This window comes from Dermacentor variabilis, unplaced genomic scaffold (genome assembly GCF_050947875.1).
Source record: "Dermacentor variabilis isolate Ectoservices unplaced genomic scaffold, ASM5094787v1 scaffold_20, whole genome shotgun sequence".
NCBI classification, from domain to species: domain Eukaryota; kingdom Metazoa; phylum Arthropoda; class Arachnida; order Ixodida; family Ixodidae; genus Dermacentor; species Dermacentor variabilis.
The window spans coordinates 1993569-2008586 of NW_027460368.1; positions in this window are offsets into that span (position 1 = coordinate 1993569).

Sequence of the window (15018 nt, forward strand, 5' to 3'; positions counted from 1 at the left end):
TTGAAATCTGCGGACTGAGCTAAGTGTCTCAATTCCTGCAGAAATATGGCAAGCGCATTGGATGGTTAAACATAATTGGCTTTCTAAAAAATATATACCCTCCTTGAGTGATCATGTGCACATGAGAAGGGGACGATCTGAACATGCGCTACAATGCAGTCATGGTCGCTAATACCGGGAATTACGGCGTTATCAGACACAAGCAATGGCTCGTTTGAAAAAAGTAGATCTAAGACAGAAGAGCTATTCGGATCACACCTAGTAGGTTAAGCGACAAACTGATAAATATCATTGATGACTAGTGCCTCGCCGAATGCTATAGGCAGAGCGGATGAATTAACAAGGACAGGGTTATTGTCAAACCACTTCACGTCAGGCATATTGAAATCAACGCCAATAACACAGTCATTATTTATTGTAGAGAGAAACTCGGAGAAGGATATGAAGGTCTCATGCGATGTGGAAGCGGGGGAACGGTAAAAGGAACCAACTGCCAAAAACTGCCCAGTTTTAAATCGGATATTGCACCGAACTGACTCGAGGCAATCAGTTAGGATTAAAACGGCAGACGATTGCAAGCACGAATCAACAAGTAGAAAGAATCCATAGCCATGCGCATTGCGATTGGAACGGTGGACGTAAAAACCAGGCAGAAATACTACGCAACTACCAACAGATCCGTCGAGCGAAGACTTTGTACCCATAATCACGTGAAGTTTGACTGAAGAGGTCAGGGTAGCAAATTCATCGGTTTTGTTTTTTACGCTTCTGCAGTTCACGACCAAAATGGTAAGCTCTGAAATTGGATGACCGCAACGTCCCACGCGAACACATTGCTTTAATGACTGATTACTCCGGCACCACCCCTTTTGCTACTTTTTCAATTCAACAACAGTATCCTGAGTACCATCATATACGTAGCACTTCTCATCTACGAGTAGCTTATCGTATCGAAGTTTGAAAGAGCCATTCAATGTTTTTGCATAACTTACAAGTTTAGATCGCGCAAGCCTGATGTCAGCTCTGGAATCCTCACGGATCGCAAAGTTAGTACGCTTAAGCCTGATACCACGAGATAGGAGATGTTCCTTATCCTTGAAATTAACAAACCTAATAATGACAGGTCCGTTTTGGCTTTCGTGGGATTTACCAAGCCGGTGAACACGCTCTGTACTTTCCGGAGTAATCTGTTCACCCAGTTGCGTTTGGATGAAAGACAGCACTTTTCCCTCCGATTCAGAGCATGTCTCATCGGATGAATCATCCAGGCCAAAAATAATGAGGTTGTTTCTTCTGGATCTGTTGCTCTCGTTATTAAATGATGCCCTAAGCTTCGCCATATCATGACGAAGGGTGTCAAGAGTGCCCAGAGCGCAGGCTGCACTGCGCGCGTCAATCTGTTTGTGAGAATGCGTATCGTTTTCCAGAAGATTCACCCTGCTAACAATGGCTTACAGTGACGTGCTCAGCACATTTTGCTGTTCTTTAACAACTTCTATTTCCTAGAAGCCTCGCCCGGCTCATTTCCAAGCCTTTAACGACTTCAAAAATTTCTGCGATGTTGACACTGTCAGAACCTGTACGTGCTGCATTGGTTCTGGGGCCAGGGTTACACTCAATATCTCCAGAGAGCATTAACAGAACACTTCGCGGGCACTTCGCGTGTATTCGCGGGCTTCTTTCACGCTCGGCAAAACACGTTTTGTGTAGCACGTATTGAGCAACAGAAAGCTGTATCGAGAGTTTTTCATGTCACTCTAAAATTTTCTCATTGACACTTTTCATGTAATTATAATATTCGAGCTGATTAATTATTTAGGACTAATTGCCGAATTAGGTAGAATGAAAAAAATTTGAGTATGTCCTAGCGACGGCAAACAACCTTACCTTGGCTCTCACCAGCTACGTGGCATTCGAACATATTTAAACTCTGGCTAAAGTTAGCTGTGACACCCTGTATATGTACAGTGCTCAGTGAGTGAAACGCGATACTCTGAGCGCGTGGCTGCCGGCACTTTTTGCGCCACTGGTGGGTGCTAAGGCCATTGAGCTTATGTATTTTTGTATTATATGAAATCGAGAATACTTATGAAGCATTGTGACTGCATTCGGCCCCCTCCGCGATCACTCGCAGCTCATCGGTGTCCTAAGAAGCGCTTGCCGCCACGCGGTCCGAGTATCGCGTTTCAATCGCTGAGCACTGTAAGTCTTTCCACAACTTATCTGCACGATTATGCATCTGCACCGTTCTATATTTCACCATACAATTTATTGCAATTAGCATTGGCCACCGCGGCATTAGCAAGTTCACTTACTGCTACGGTTGCATACGTTCACCACTCGAACACCTTTTTTGTGAAGCTGCAGAATCTGCAACGCTAATACTAATCGAAAATGATATCGAAAAAACAGAAAAAAAACTAATACTGTGCGCACAATGCAAATGAAGTGGTCGTTTGTCGCACGCTGCCAACCAGCCGCATTGGCTCAGTACCTACGGCATTTGGCTCCTGAGCCCAAGATAGCGGGATCCGTTCCCGGCCCAAGTGGCTGCATCGGCCGCATTCCGATGGGAGTGGAACACAAAAAGAAGCTGTATACCGTGCTTCAGGATCTGTGATTGCCATAACCAGCTGCGACGTCAGTCTTAAAAGTTTATGCAGCGAGTCAGCAAAGAAATGAAAGAGGATTTAGCGGCAATTCTCTCGCTTTCTCTTCTTTCGTAAGGACTAGTATGGTTGTAGGTACAGACCAGGCAGAAAACTTACAAGCAGGCAGTAAAAGCGCACATTGGCTCTGGTACGGGCACGGGTGGAGGAGGAGGAGGAGGAACTTTATTATTGCAGAAACCGTTGCGCGGTTTATTCCTGGGTGGTTCGGGTGGATTACTTCAGAAAGGTATGTGCCTAGCGAAAGGGTGTTCAGGGGGCTCTGGCGATGTGGGTTGCATATACGCACGATTTGACCCTTTCGAATAAACCTTGCTTTCTTGTATGGTTCCTATAGCGGCGACGTGTGTCGCCGACGAATGAAGAGTTGTCGTGCAAACGACACGGCAGCAAAAATTCCCTTTATTGAAACAGACGCATACTACACTGGGCGACAAAATAGTACCACCAGTGGCCGCGATCACCAAACCAAAATCAAATATACAACATATTTCCTTCCTTACTGGAACATAGCCATATGGATTAGCAGTATAGTGCGTTAGTGAGTTAGTTCATCTACAGTGATGTCTATGTAGAGTAACAACGTGTTTGTGCTTTAGTCATAGCCTATACACAAACACAAAAAAGGAAAACAAACTCATTTAAAATTCCAAAGAAATGCAACGCTCGCGAAAGGTTTGACAGGCACAGCAGCACAACGTCGAAACCTACACTTGGGGCGCTATAACGTAAAACTATTCCAAACTTTTCTATTCCATTTCTGCTATCAGCCTTCCGCGATTGGTCAAAAACTTGTTTGACCACCCCCACTTCATCTGTCTGTCACGCGACGTCACGAAAACCGCGATACCTCCCAGTCTGATATGATGTGTTCCCACTGATTATGCATGATGTGACCGAAAAAAGACAAATACAGTTATTTCTGATTTGACGCCTTTTCACCATTAGCCCCCGGCTATTGGTCAAAAGTTTTTGGGCCGCACCCACTTCACCTGCCTGTCACGCGACGTCACAAAACCGCGAAAACTTACCGCGTCAAAGTGACGCGTACGCGTTAAAGATGCATTAATATGCCGAACAAAACTAAATTTTCTTCTGAATAGCCGCAGGCTGCCCCGTTCCGAAAGGAATAAAAGATGGCTGCCGCCGATCGCTCAGGCGCTGGCTACTCGCACCTGCCAGAAAGCATGGGTTTATTTGCGTATAACAAAGCTTCTTGCGTGGCTGTGTAACGTTTTAGAGCCCTTTCGGCACGTTTACGACCTCATTCGGCCAACTTTCTTTGCTTAGGATCGGTTTTAGCGTTATTTTTAAGCTTCCGTTGCATGGCGCCGCGATTTTTGACCAGCCACCGCAAGCTAAGTTAGTGAAAGCGGACCAATCGCAGACACTGGCAACACCCTCTTCATCCGGTTATCGATATTTAGTGCAATGGCTCTGCCCCATCGAGTCCCTCTCCACTTGAGCGTTCTCTTCGCCTCTTGACGGCCAATTATATACGACAAGCTGCTGAGTGTAGGCAATGTTATTCATTTTTCAAGGAAACAAAAGTGACCTCCTATGAACGAGGAGAGCGTTTGATTGGCCTGTTGAGACAACCCTGCGGGTGACCGCCCGGTGCTTGCGTCGGTGGTTACGCAAATTTGACGTCAGGAGATTGGAATAAAAAAATATCGGAATGGTTTTACGTTATAGGGCCCTTGGTAGCCAAAGCGATCTGGGGGTCATCTACTTCTTGGTGGCCGTGCCCTATACGTTACGGCACGGCTGTTTTAGGATAACCACTGGCGACTGGAACAAGCTCTGACTCACTGCAAGTGACATGTGGCATGGGCGACTGTTTTACAGCAGCAGCTGAAGTCCCGGTGGTCGCTTCCGGAATAGCTCACTCACTTGTGGGCGGAGACGAGCCTTCACTGTAGCCGAACAGTTTCTTTCGCGTCGCATATGAAGGGCCGCAGATGCTCGTGTCATTTTTGACAACTTCGAGGCATTCCACGTTTTTCTGTCATCAACGCGGAAAGAGGACGGTCCCTTCTTGCAGATCACTTTTCTTGGGCAACTGAATTTCAGGTCGGCAATTTTTTTTTTTTTTTACACTGACGAGGTCGCCGGCATCCACTCTGGCTTCCCTTGCGGCCCTCTCAGCATCCGTGTATTGTTTGCTATACTGCTGTTCTTGCTTCACCCGCTCACATAGATGGCGGAGCTCCAAACCAGGGTCAGCAAAGAGTGTGGCTGACGGGTGCCCGACCACATCCAGCCGAGTTCTTGGCAACCATCCGTGCAGGAGAAGGCCCAAAGGACTGTGGCCCTTGCAGTTGTGGCATGCGATGTTGAACGGTAAACGCCCAATTATTCTGCTACCGCCTGGCGCAAGGGACGCTGCTCGAGTGTAGCCACTTGAACGAAGTCTTTAAGAACTTTGTTAACTCGCTCTATTTGACCGTTCGCCTGCGGGCAGTACACGGACGAATGTCTCAAGTGGATACCGCGATCTTGCAGGAAAGCTTCGGACTCGCTAGATGAAAAATGTGGTCCGTTATCGTAAACAATTTCATCTGGGTAGCCTTCGCGTGCGAACACAGACACCAAGAAGCTTGTTACTGTGCGGGTTGTGGTATTTGCTCCAGAGTAAGTGAGTGAAAACTTTATTGAACTCTAGTAATTGTGTTCTTCTGCCGCTAGGGCGGATTCTTCAGGGGCGTCTTCCTCATTCTGTCTTCGGAGATCTTCAGCCGTTGCTTCGTCCATCCTCTATCAGAATGGTCCGCTGCCCTCAGTCCAGGGCTCCGCTGGCTTCCGCTGTCCGTCGTGCACGCTGCACTAGACCTAGCTGGTCTTCGCAGCGGTCGTTGGACAGAAATTCCTCCCATTGATCCGCACTTGGGCGTGATATGATTGGCACTACGTCAGTTTGTTGACATGCCCATGTTATGTGGTGTAATGTGGCTTTCTCATTGCACCATGGACATTTGTCCTTATATAAGTGGAGTGCATTTTACTTAGCGCGTTAAGGTTAGCATACGACCCTGTTTGTAGTTGCCTCCATGCGACAGCTTCTTCCATGCTAAGGGACTTGTGCGGCAATGGCCGTGTACTCTCGGGGTACAGGCATGGGTTCCTCAAGGCTGTCGACGTTGGATGCTCGGTAATTAGTGTAATCTCGAGCTATCCTGTGCGCCTCTTGGTTCTCTGCCACTCCCGTGCGTACCGGTACCCATACAATCTTGTGCGATCGCTTCATGTGGTTCTGTGCCTGTTGTTGCGTTTCACAGTCTACGGAGCAGAGTGTGCGGAGTACTCGGTGACTGATTCTGCCATACAAGTAGTTGCGACAGGCTCTTTGCGAGTCTGAGAGTATTGTTAGCGACTGTCCGATCCGATAGGCCACCGCTGCCGCTAGAGCAACGGCCACTTCTTCAGCCTCGACTAACGTGCAGTCTTGTAGCAAAACGCTGGTTCTCTCTCGTAGTGCCGAGTCGACCATCGTTGCTACTGCATTCTTGGTTCCCCTTTGTGTGGTGTATGTGGCTGCGTCCACATCCACCGTTGTCTTTTGGGGAGCGTAAGTTTTCTGGAGGTATTCGGCCCTTGCCTCCAGGCGACCTTATGGAGATTTGGGTCCATGTTCCTTGAGATTGGTGCTATTTTCAGCGTGCTGTCGTACTCGTCGTCGCTGCAGAAGTATACTTCGTGCCACTTAGAATAGTAATTGACAAACGTGATTGCATATCTGCAATCATGTGGCATTCTCTCAAATGGGCCGACAATGTCCATGCCCAGCTTCAGCCACGGTTGGTCTGGAAAGGGCACCTGTTTCAATGGTGCAGCCGTCAGCTTAGTGCTTTTGTCCGCTGCCTGGCCGCCCATCTGGATCGCTAGCTCGACTTGCCGGTCCACTCAGTGACGCTCTTAGGGCTATACACTGATTTTTCATGGCCGCCACCATATTGCTACGCAGTGGCGCAATCTATGTGCAGTCGGCATGCTGGCTTGGGCGTGCGCTCCGTTTTGCATGGCAGGTATAAGCTCAGCAGTAGTTTCTGGCGTTTGTTTTCGCGCTCGTACGGTCTGTTTAGTATGACGTGGCGTCTTCTACGTGGAATACGGTTCTGCGAGACGTACTGAAAGGGTTGAAGTCAGTATGGCCGGACTTTCTGCTGGCGTTGAGGCGGACGGAGCACGCAGTGCGATGTGTGCGCGCATATTTGAGCCCACAATCAGCCTCGGATATCAGTTGTGCATTTCTGAATGTTTCATTCACTAATGTGACCTTATTGCAGCATTATCCTCTAGTTCTAAGCTGCGGTTTAGGAGCAATGAAACATACGCGACGATCGTAACAGCATGAGTACCGTTCTGCTACTATAGAGGCTGTACTGTTATACTTTGACAAGCGTTCAAACTGTTAGCTGCAGATTACACTGCGTGATTACTTGGTTCGGTAAATGAGATTTCCACCCATGCGAAAAATAGTTTTGGTCAGTAATAACAGCTTACCTTACAGTGTGAACTATACTTGCCAAGCAAAGCGACCGTTTACGAACGTTCTGCGCGAGCATCCTAAACAGTGGCAGGTGCTGGATTATATATAGATATCTTTGTTCTAAACAGCGCATGGTTTAAGCATGCGGTATCAACCTATATAGATCTATAAATGTTGTGCGGTGTGACTATGCCAGTCGTACTGTGGTGTTAGCCCGTTTTCTCTTTTTTCGAGAAATAAGATGATAACCGATTGTTTGTTCGGTTGTGTTCGTTCCGTTCTCTACGACGCACTCACAAGTCTTACGAAAATATTGTCGTCAAAAATAGCCATCGCATTCCTTTTATGCGATCCCACTCGGATATTGTGGCTTTACAGAGCAAGAAGGCAATGCCGAAGCACACAGCTTATATATGTATCGTGCTCGTTCCCCAACCATAGTGATCGCTGTGTTGAGCAGCGCCATCGGCCTCATGCAGGAGGCTAGCGTAGACATATAGTGATTTCAACTGATTAGATGTGAAATGCGTGAAAAAGATGCAGGTGCATCACAAATATTTCATAGCGCCTGCCGCTTAGATGTTTCGTAGTTGCCTAAGGTTGGCCGTAGACGCGCATGCGCTCTTACTTTTTCGTCCCTACCAAGCGATCAGATAGTGAGCAGATTTACCATTTCATGCTGGTAATACGGCGACACCGGTTCTCTTCGTTGAATTAAAACCGATACACTCAAAACAGTTCACAGCACATACTCCGCAGCTTACGCGCGTCACATGTTTGCGCCCCCAAGAGACACCACGTACGTAGTTACCGACGCACCGAAAGGCTTCCCTGACGACCTTATATGAACGAACATTGCGTAAATTTCACAAAGTACGACCTAAAACATCTCGAAATCGTTCCGCAGCACGCGACAGCAAGCAGCACCGCGCCGGATCGTCTAAGCCAGAGAGGAGGAAAGGCTCGCCGCCAACACCCCCTAGACAACAAGGCCTGAGTGCTCGGCGAGTGACGTCACGGAGAAGAGGCCGGCGGCGCGCTTGGGCATACGGGTTGAATGAAGGGATCACGGCTTGGTTCACCTAGCAGCAGTATGCTTGCATTGACCACTCCACACTTTTTCTTCAGTCGAAACTGCGGAATGAGCAGCAGACACCTTACAAAGCATTTATTTAGAGGCACAGATACAAAACAGCTTTGTAAATCTTGTACAGGTACTGATGCCAGCAGCTTTTTACAGCGTCGCGCTTTGTCGTCTTTGTAGTGTACGTTTTCCGTGAATTATTATTATTGTTTATTATACCCCCTACTTCATACCTATTACTTCAAATAAATTGAATCCGTAACAACTTGTGCCGTATTTTTGTACTTATCGTTTTTATGGCGCCGCAATGATGAATGTAACGCACTCGATTAGCTTCACAATTGCGTATGAACAATCTTATTGGGGACACATGTACTTATTCCAATCTTCAGTATGCTTAAACGAATAATCTCGCTTTCGACGCACTAATTACCGCAGTCCACTAATTTACAACAACTCAAATTAGTTTAGAAACGGGATATAAAACATTCGTGCAGCTATTTACAAGGAAACAGCTGCCTTATTGCGCAGAGTTTCAGCTTTTCTCTTCCTTGTCTTAGCACTCACATCCAATATTTTGTCATTCATCTTGCAGCAGTAGTTCTTCAATAAAGTATTCGTGCTACACCACAAAAGGTGCCTTAATACAAATTCACATTTTTGTACATCCTCGCAGGCGTCGAACTCTGAGGAATCATCACTTTCTGGAAAGGCACTTTCTGTAATTGAGCAACTAACCTTCCCGTATCTTTCGAAAGTAACTATTTAAAAAAGTTCCTAACATGTTACCCTAGAGTGCGGTGATACAACGAAGTCTACACGTGGTATCGCCCTAATCCAGGCACTTTGGGCTTTTTCATCTTGCGGAAACTTGAAGACATGTTTTTTCTTCCCCGATTTGTACATGTAATTGCTCTCTTGGCATATCTTGGCATACCTTGGCATGACACTCCACATTCCGGGGCAATAAAGACTCCCGGTACACCCAATCGCAAGCAAAGCACAAGTGTTGAGACTACATGCACTGGTCACGTCTAGAAAAAATGTGCGTTAGGAAGCATGCAACAGCACGGCCGAGCATGCAAGGACTTGTTTAACCCCGAAGATATTCAAGAAGTGGCAGGGCTCTTGGAACTGATCGAATTGTTGTCGCCGCCGTCGTCCCCTCGGTGTTCTCCGAATAGTCGAGGTTAACCATTGTATATCTTCCGCGCTTCATTTTGAACACAGGTGCGCCGCTCGTAGCTTCGTAGCACGCTGCACAGAACTTCGATGTAGGCCTCTTTTGCGTGACGTAGCTCAAGGGGAGACGGTACAGCCAGAAGACCTTAAAGGGCCCCCGAAACGGTTCGGACAGATTTTGTAGACACGTAGGGTGCAGCTTAAGTAGAACATTCGCACCACAATTTAAGTGAAGCGTTACGTATTAATGGAGCTACAAGCGATTACAAGTTACCCTCCTCCCTAGCCATGCTTTTCCTCCTCAACTCGTTCGCCGAGCGATCGGGGCTATGCTCCGCCTTCACTGGTTCTGCGCCACGATGCGACGTCACATCGTCCACTTCCGGTTGTTTTGGAGCCCGCCGCCACCCGCGCGAAACCTCTCCGCTGGCCGCTTGGCCGTCGACCCCAAGCGAGAGCTATGGAAGCAGCGTGCGTTGCGAGCATTCTGTCGCAGCGCCGGACGTGTCTGGTATTCCGGTAATCACACACTAAATGAGCGTTTCGACGGAACGGTGGAGGCATAAACTCAAGCTGATGAAGGAACATTAGCGTAGACGTACGTGAGCTGCCTGATCAGTCTCCACGGTCCAGCCACCCGGTACAGAGCTTAACCAGCCAAAGAAAGAGCTAATATTGGTCTAACCAAGTGTAAAACATTTTAAACATTTGCAAAAACAACGTGTTGACAGTTAGGCTCCTGCGAAACATTTACACCAGCAACAAAGAAGAATACATTTTGTTACTGCTACTGTGTGTGGTTGAGCTCTATGCCACCAGGTGGCTGCACCATGCAGAGCATTCACATCTGTGCATCTGTTCATCCCTGAAACGACAGCCAAGGGGACACTGCCAGGCCCTGTGCCCTTGTGCTTGCGTTTACCCTAATACCGGACTCGCGAAACGCTATTGCGTTAGTAATCTTCCGGTGTAAAGTGGCGGCCGCAATCGCGCAAATTCTGGCGCCGATCGGATAGCGGCAGTCCGATGCGCTGGAGCCAGTCCGCTCGTCTACTGGCTTGCAGAGACACACGATGTCGCAGCTTGACATATTGCCAATCGCTACGTTTTCAGTCCACAACGCAACAAAGTCGAATCATAGCGCTTGCGAAAAGACAGACCGACACTGACGGCGGAGCTTTCGTCAACGACGGAGCACGTTGTAACACAAGCAGATGACACTTGCTGTGTGTCGGAAGTGCTTAAGTGTACTGAAAAATTGTTCTTGTGCATTCTGTTTGTGTCACTTTGCTTTTATAAAAACAAATTAACTAACATTCCAACTATTACGAACATCATTTGCTTACCATAATGTTGGAAAAATTATTGATCACGCGCCCTGGTCAGCCAATCGGATAGCTCGCCCCACTGGCGTCATATGAGTGATTTCCGTCATATGGGTAGGATCGGCTTAAAATTCCGCCGAGCAGGGTGCTGCGATCGGCAGCGATGGGCATTTTCAAAACCTTATAATAAATTACACGCTTTACGCGGAACACTTAGATGTGTCAATTAATGATCAGAAGTACCTACTCTAACGACTCAGTACGTTTGTAGAAAATCGTCAAATTCGTTTCAGGGTCCCTTTAAATTCTCTAGAGGGTGTTGTCTCCGCGCGCCCTTTCCTGCTCGCCCGATGAAAAGGTCTATAGAATAATGGTGCGACAAATGGAAAATGAAACTAAATGAGTGTAAAGCTCTTGTATTGCGCATAACGAATAAAATCAATCATATTTTCGAATTTAATTACACAGTGAATTCTTCAGTGCTTTCCACGGTTGACGTGTTGAAATACTTAGGCATACATATATCCGTGAATTCAAGCCGGTCAAACTATGTTATAAAAGTATGCGAAACTGCGGAAAAGAAGTTTTGGTTCTTGCAACGGAAATTGCAGTTAGCCTCAAAGTCAGTAAAACTAACAGGTAATTTAACGTACGTTCGGCCCACGCTAGAATGTGCCAGCATAATCTGGGACCCTTGTCAGTCAGGGTTAATTGACACACTGGAAAAAGTTCAACGTCGAGCAGCAAGGTTTATTCTATCAGGTTACTCCGAAATGCTCGGTTTGCTGAACTTGCCTACGTTCGCTGAACGCAGGCGCATAGCTAGGTTAAAGTTCTTTTTTCTTCTTACTAAGAGGGAACGACAGGTGGCTCAGAGCAGTGACGACTGGATCACATCGTGCTCCGCTTCTTGAAACGATTTCATACGGAAATTTCACCTAAACCCACCTAAAAAGTATATATTATCTTTCGTGAAGTTTAAAGAATTCGAAGGACACCAAAATCTGGGACCTGGACCCGCTTCACGAGGACCCATCAACATAAGAACAAACGAGTTGCACAGACGGAGCTAACCCTAACAACGACTTCGGTCGGCGGCGCAGTGCGGGGACGCTCGCATGTTCGGGGTGCGGCGACGAGTGTGTGTGTATGGACTTTAAAACAACCATTAAACGGACTTTTTGGACATTCTCTCGCCAAGTAAGAAGCCAAAGGTGAGCAATATTTACCTCACATTTGGACCTCTGGGCGAGAAAACCCACGTATTTGGCAAGAAACGAGTGAGCCTATATAAGATCTTGCGCGGCGGAAGGCGGCGGTCGACAGCATGCCTAAAGAGGCCTAACTAGTTTTCGACCATATGGAAGTCGACGAGGAGCTTTCCGGCCCCTGTGGGGCGTCGGAGAACCATGCAAGCCAAGCGAGTAGCGTCTTGCAACGAGCGGAATTGAATGAGGAAACGAGGGCGTTGAGCGACGCGTCTCTATAGACAACGAGAGGAACGCTGACGCGAGTATGCCTCGTGCGTGGACGGATGACGGCTGGCACACCGTTCTTTCACGCAGACAAAAAAAAAAAGAAAAATCAAAACAGCGAAAAAAAAAAGCCCGAGAAATGGAACGGAAAAGAAAAATGAAAAATCACCGGGCAACTCGTCCGCCGCCGCAGGAAGAGAGAATTAAACCAAGCGGGATTTCCGCCGCAGAAAACGCCGGCGGCCCGCCGCCCCTCCCAAAGGAGGATATAAAGGTTATTCTGAGACCACACAAAGGCCTCATAGTCAAGAATCTGCTCGGATCCGAGCTCTCTGTGGCAGTAATAGAGGCCTGCCGGAACAGTTTTGGAGGGGGCAGCTTTTTAGTGCGGGTGCACCCCGGATCGAACATCGTAATATTATCCACGCCACACGAACAAGTGGTGAGCAGGCTGAGGGATCAGCCAGCTTAATATCAGTGGACAGATTCACCCCTTTAACGCGTACGTGGCGACCTGAGGACGTCTCACGAGGTATCGTTCGCGGACTACCACCCGGAACCACCCAGGCCGAACTTATGGCCAGCCTACGAATACGGAGTCAAGGGGTGAACACGGAGAGAGCCAGGATGCTGGGCTCTTCAAAGTCAGCAATAATAACTTTTACGGGCAGCGTACTACCGAGGTGCGTCTACTTCATGGGTGCAGAGGCGATCTGTTACCCCTATAAGCCCACCATACAAGTCTGCAACATCTTTCGGTCAACAGGACATCGCACCGACGTGCGCTCGACTCCGAAGGCCAACGTGTGCTACAAGTGCGGGGCCTCTAATCCGAACCAAGGACACGAATGTGCCCCGAACTGCGCCATATGCGATGAGGAGCACGCGACGGGAGACAAATCGTGTAGAAAGAAACTGAAAAACGTGCCTCCCCGAATATCGCGTGTGGAGCATCCTCGAAGAAAAACAGAATGGACCAGCTCGGAGAGGCATTCCCTCAACTCGCGCAACACCGGCAAAAACGTCATCGCTGGTTTAGCTCGGAGCGAGATGAAGTGACGCAACAGAGCCAGCAGCGATCCAGATCGCCGTCGAGATCGCGATCAAGATCAAGGAGCCGCAACACCAAATGAAGCCTATAGACCCAAACCCGCCGTGGTTGCTCAGTGGCTATGGTGTTAGGCTGCTGAGCACAAGGTCGCGGGATCGAATCCCGGCCACGGCGGCCGCATTTCGATGGGGGCGAAATGCGAAAACACCCGAGTACTTCGATTTAGGTGCACGTTAAAGAACCCCAGGTGGTCGAAATTTCCGGAGTCATCCACAACGGCGTGCCTCATAATCAGAAAGTGGTTTTGGCACGTAAAACCCCATAATTAAATTAATTATTATAGACCCAAGAGAACCCCCGGGAAACCCAGCCTGAAGAACACATCTTGTAGCAGCCGTGAGAAGAGCTCGCCCGAGGGCGGGAAAGCAGAGGAAGAAGCAGCAGCCGCCGGCCGGACAACCAACCAGGTGAGCTGGGTGAGGGTAGTGTCTCCCAGTGCTCCAATAACTGATAAGCATCAGTACAGGAAAATTATAGAAGAGAATGAAAGGTTAACATAAGAAATTAAATGGCCGCGGAACGCAAAGAGTATCAATCTCATCAATCGAGAAAAAATTCGAAAATGCCATTAAAACATTGCAAAACTCAGGGTCGGTAGGCAACCCCAACGAGGGTAAGAAAGAAGCGCAAAAACGCCCTACCCACGAGGAGAAAACAGAAAAGAGCGAAGGGATGGGCGAAGACACATTCGGTACCCCGTCGCAAAGCAGCGAACTAATACAGCAAGTGCAGGTTCAGGAAAACAGGGAAGGTATAGCAAATTTCAATATAAACTTTTAGGCGAATTTAAGCTTTTGTCGGAGACGAACTGAGAATTCAGAGGCAGTACCTTAACGAAGCCGTGGGAGGATTGCAGAGGGCAATAAATAAACGCTCCCTCTCCACCTCGGTTAGTGAAAAACCACCAAAAGCGGGCCGCGACGACGTGGATACGCCCATGTAGCATGGCCAAAAATAATACCAAAAGTGCAGAACAATTAGAGATTTGGCAGTGGAACTGTCGCACTTTTCACAAGCGCGCAGCAGCACTCCAAAATTACATAAACTCGGCTCCGATTCAGCCAGACGTAATATGCCTGCAGGAAGTTGGCCGAAAGGTGGTCAAACTACAGAGATATTACTGTCTCCAAGATCTCAATTATCCCCGCTTAGCCGCACTGGTAAGCAAGAGTATTGCAGCAAGTGTAGAACATATAGAAAGTCTAGAGATAAATCATCAAATAATTAGCCTCCTTTCTCTGAAGAGAGGCAGGACAAGGACTGTGATAGTAAATCTATACAGTCCTCCTAAAGATATAAAATATGACTTTGCAGAACTCCTTACGGAGGCAGTCACAATTGCTGGGGCCAAAGACAGACTCGTGGTGTTGGGAGGTTTTAACGCACCCAACACCACTTGGGGCTTTCCGTGGGATTCTCCCAAGGGAACGCGTATCGAACAGGCCGTATACAAACTAGGGTTGAGCCTAACTACGCTCCACACCACGCCTACGAGGATGGGTAACAGCGTAAGTAGAGACACGTTCCCAGACATCACCTTTACACGAAATATTAAGGACACCAAGTGGACATACTTCGAAGAGGACCTAAGCAGTGATCACTACATAACCAGCATTTCCCTCTCGACCCCCAAACTATACAGGGTCATAGGGGACGTGGTGATCACTGACTAGGCAAGGTTCC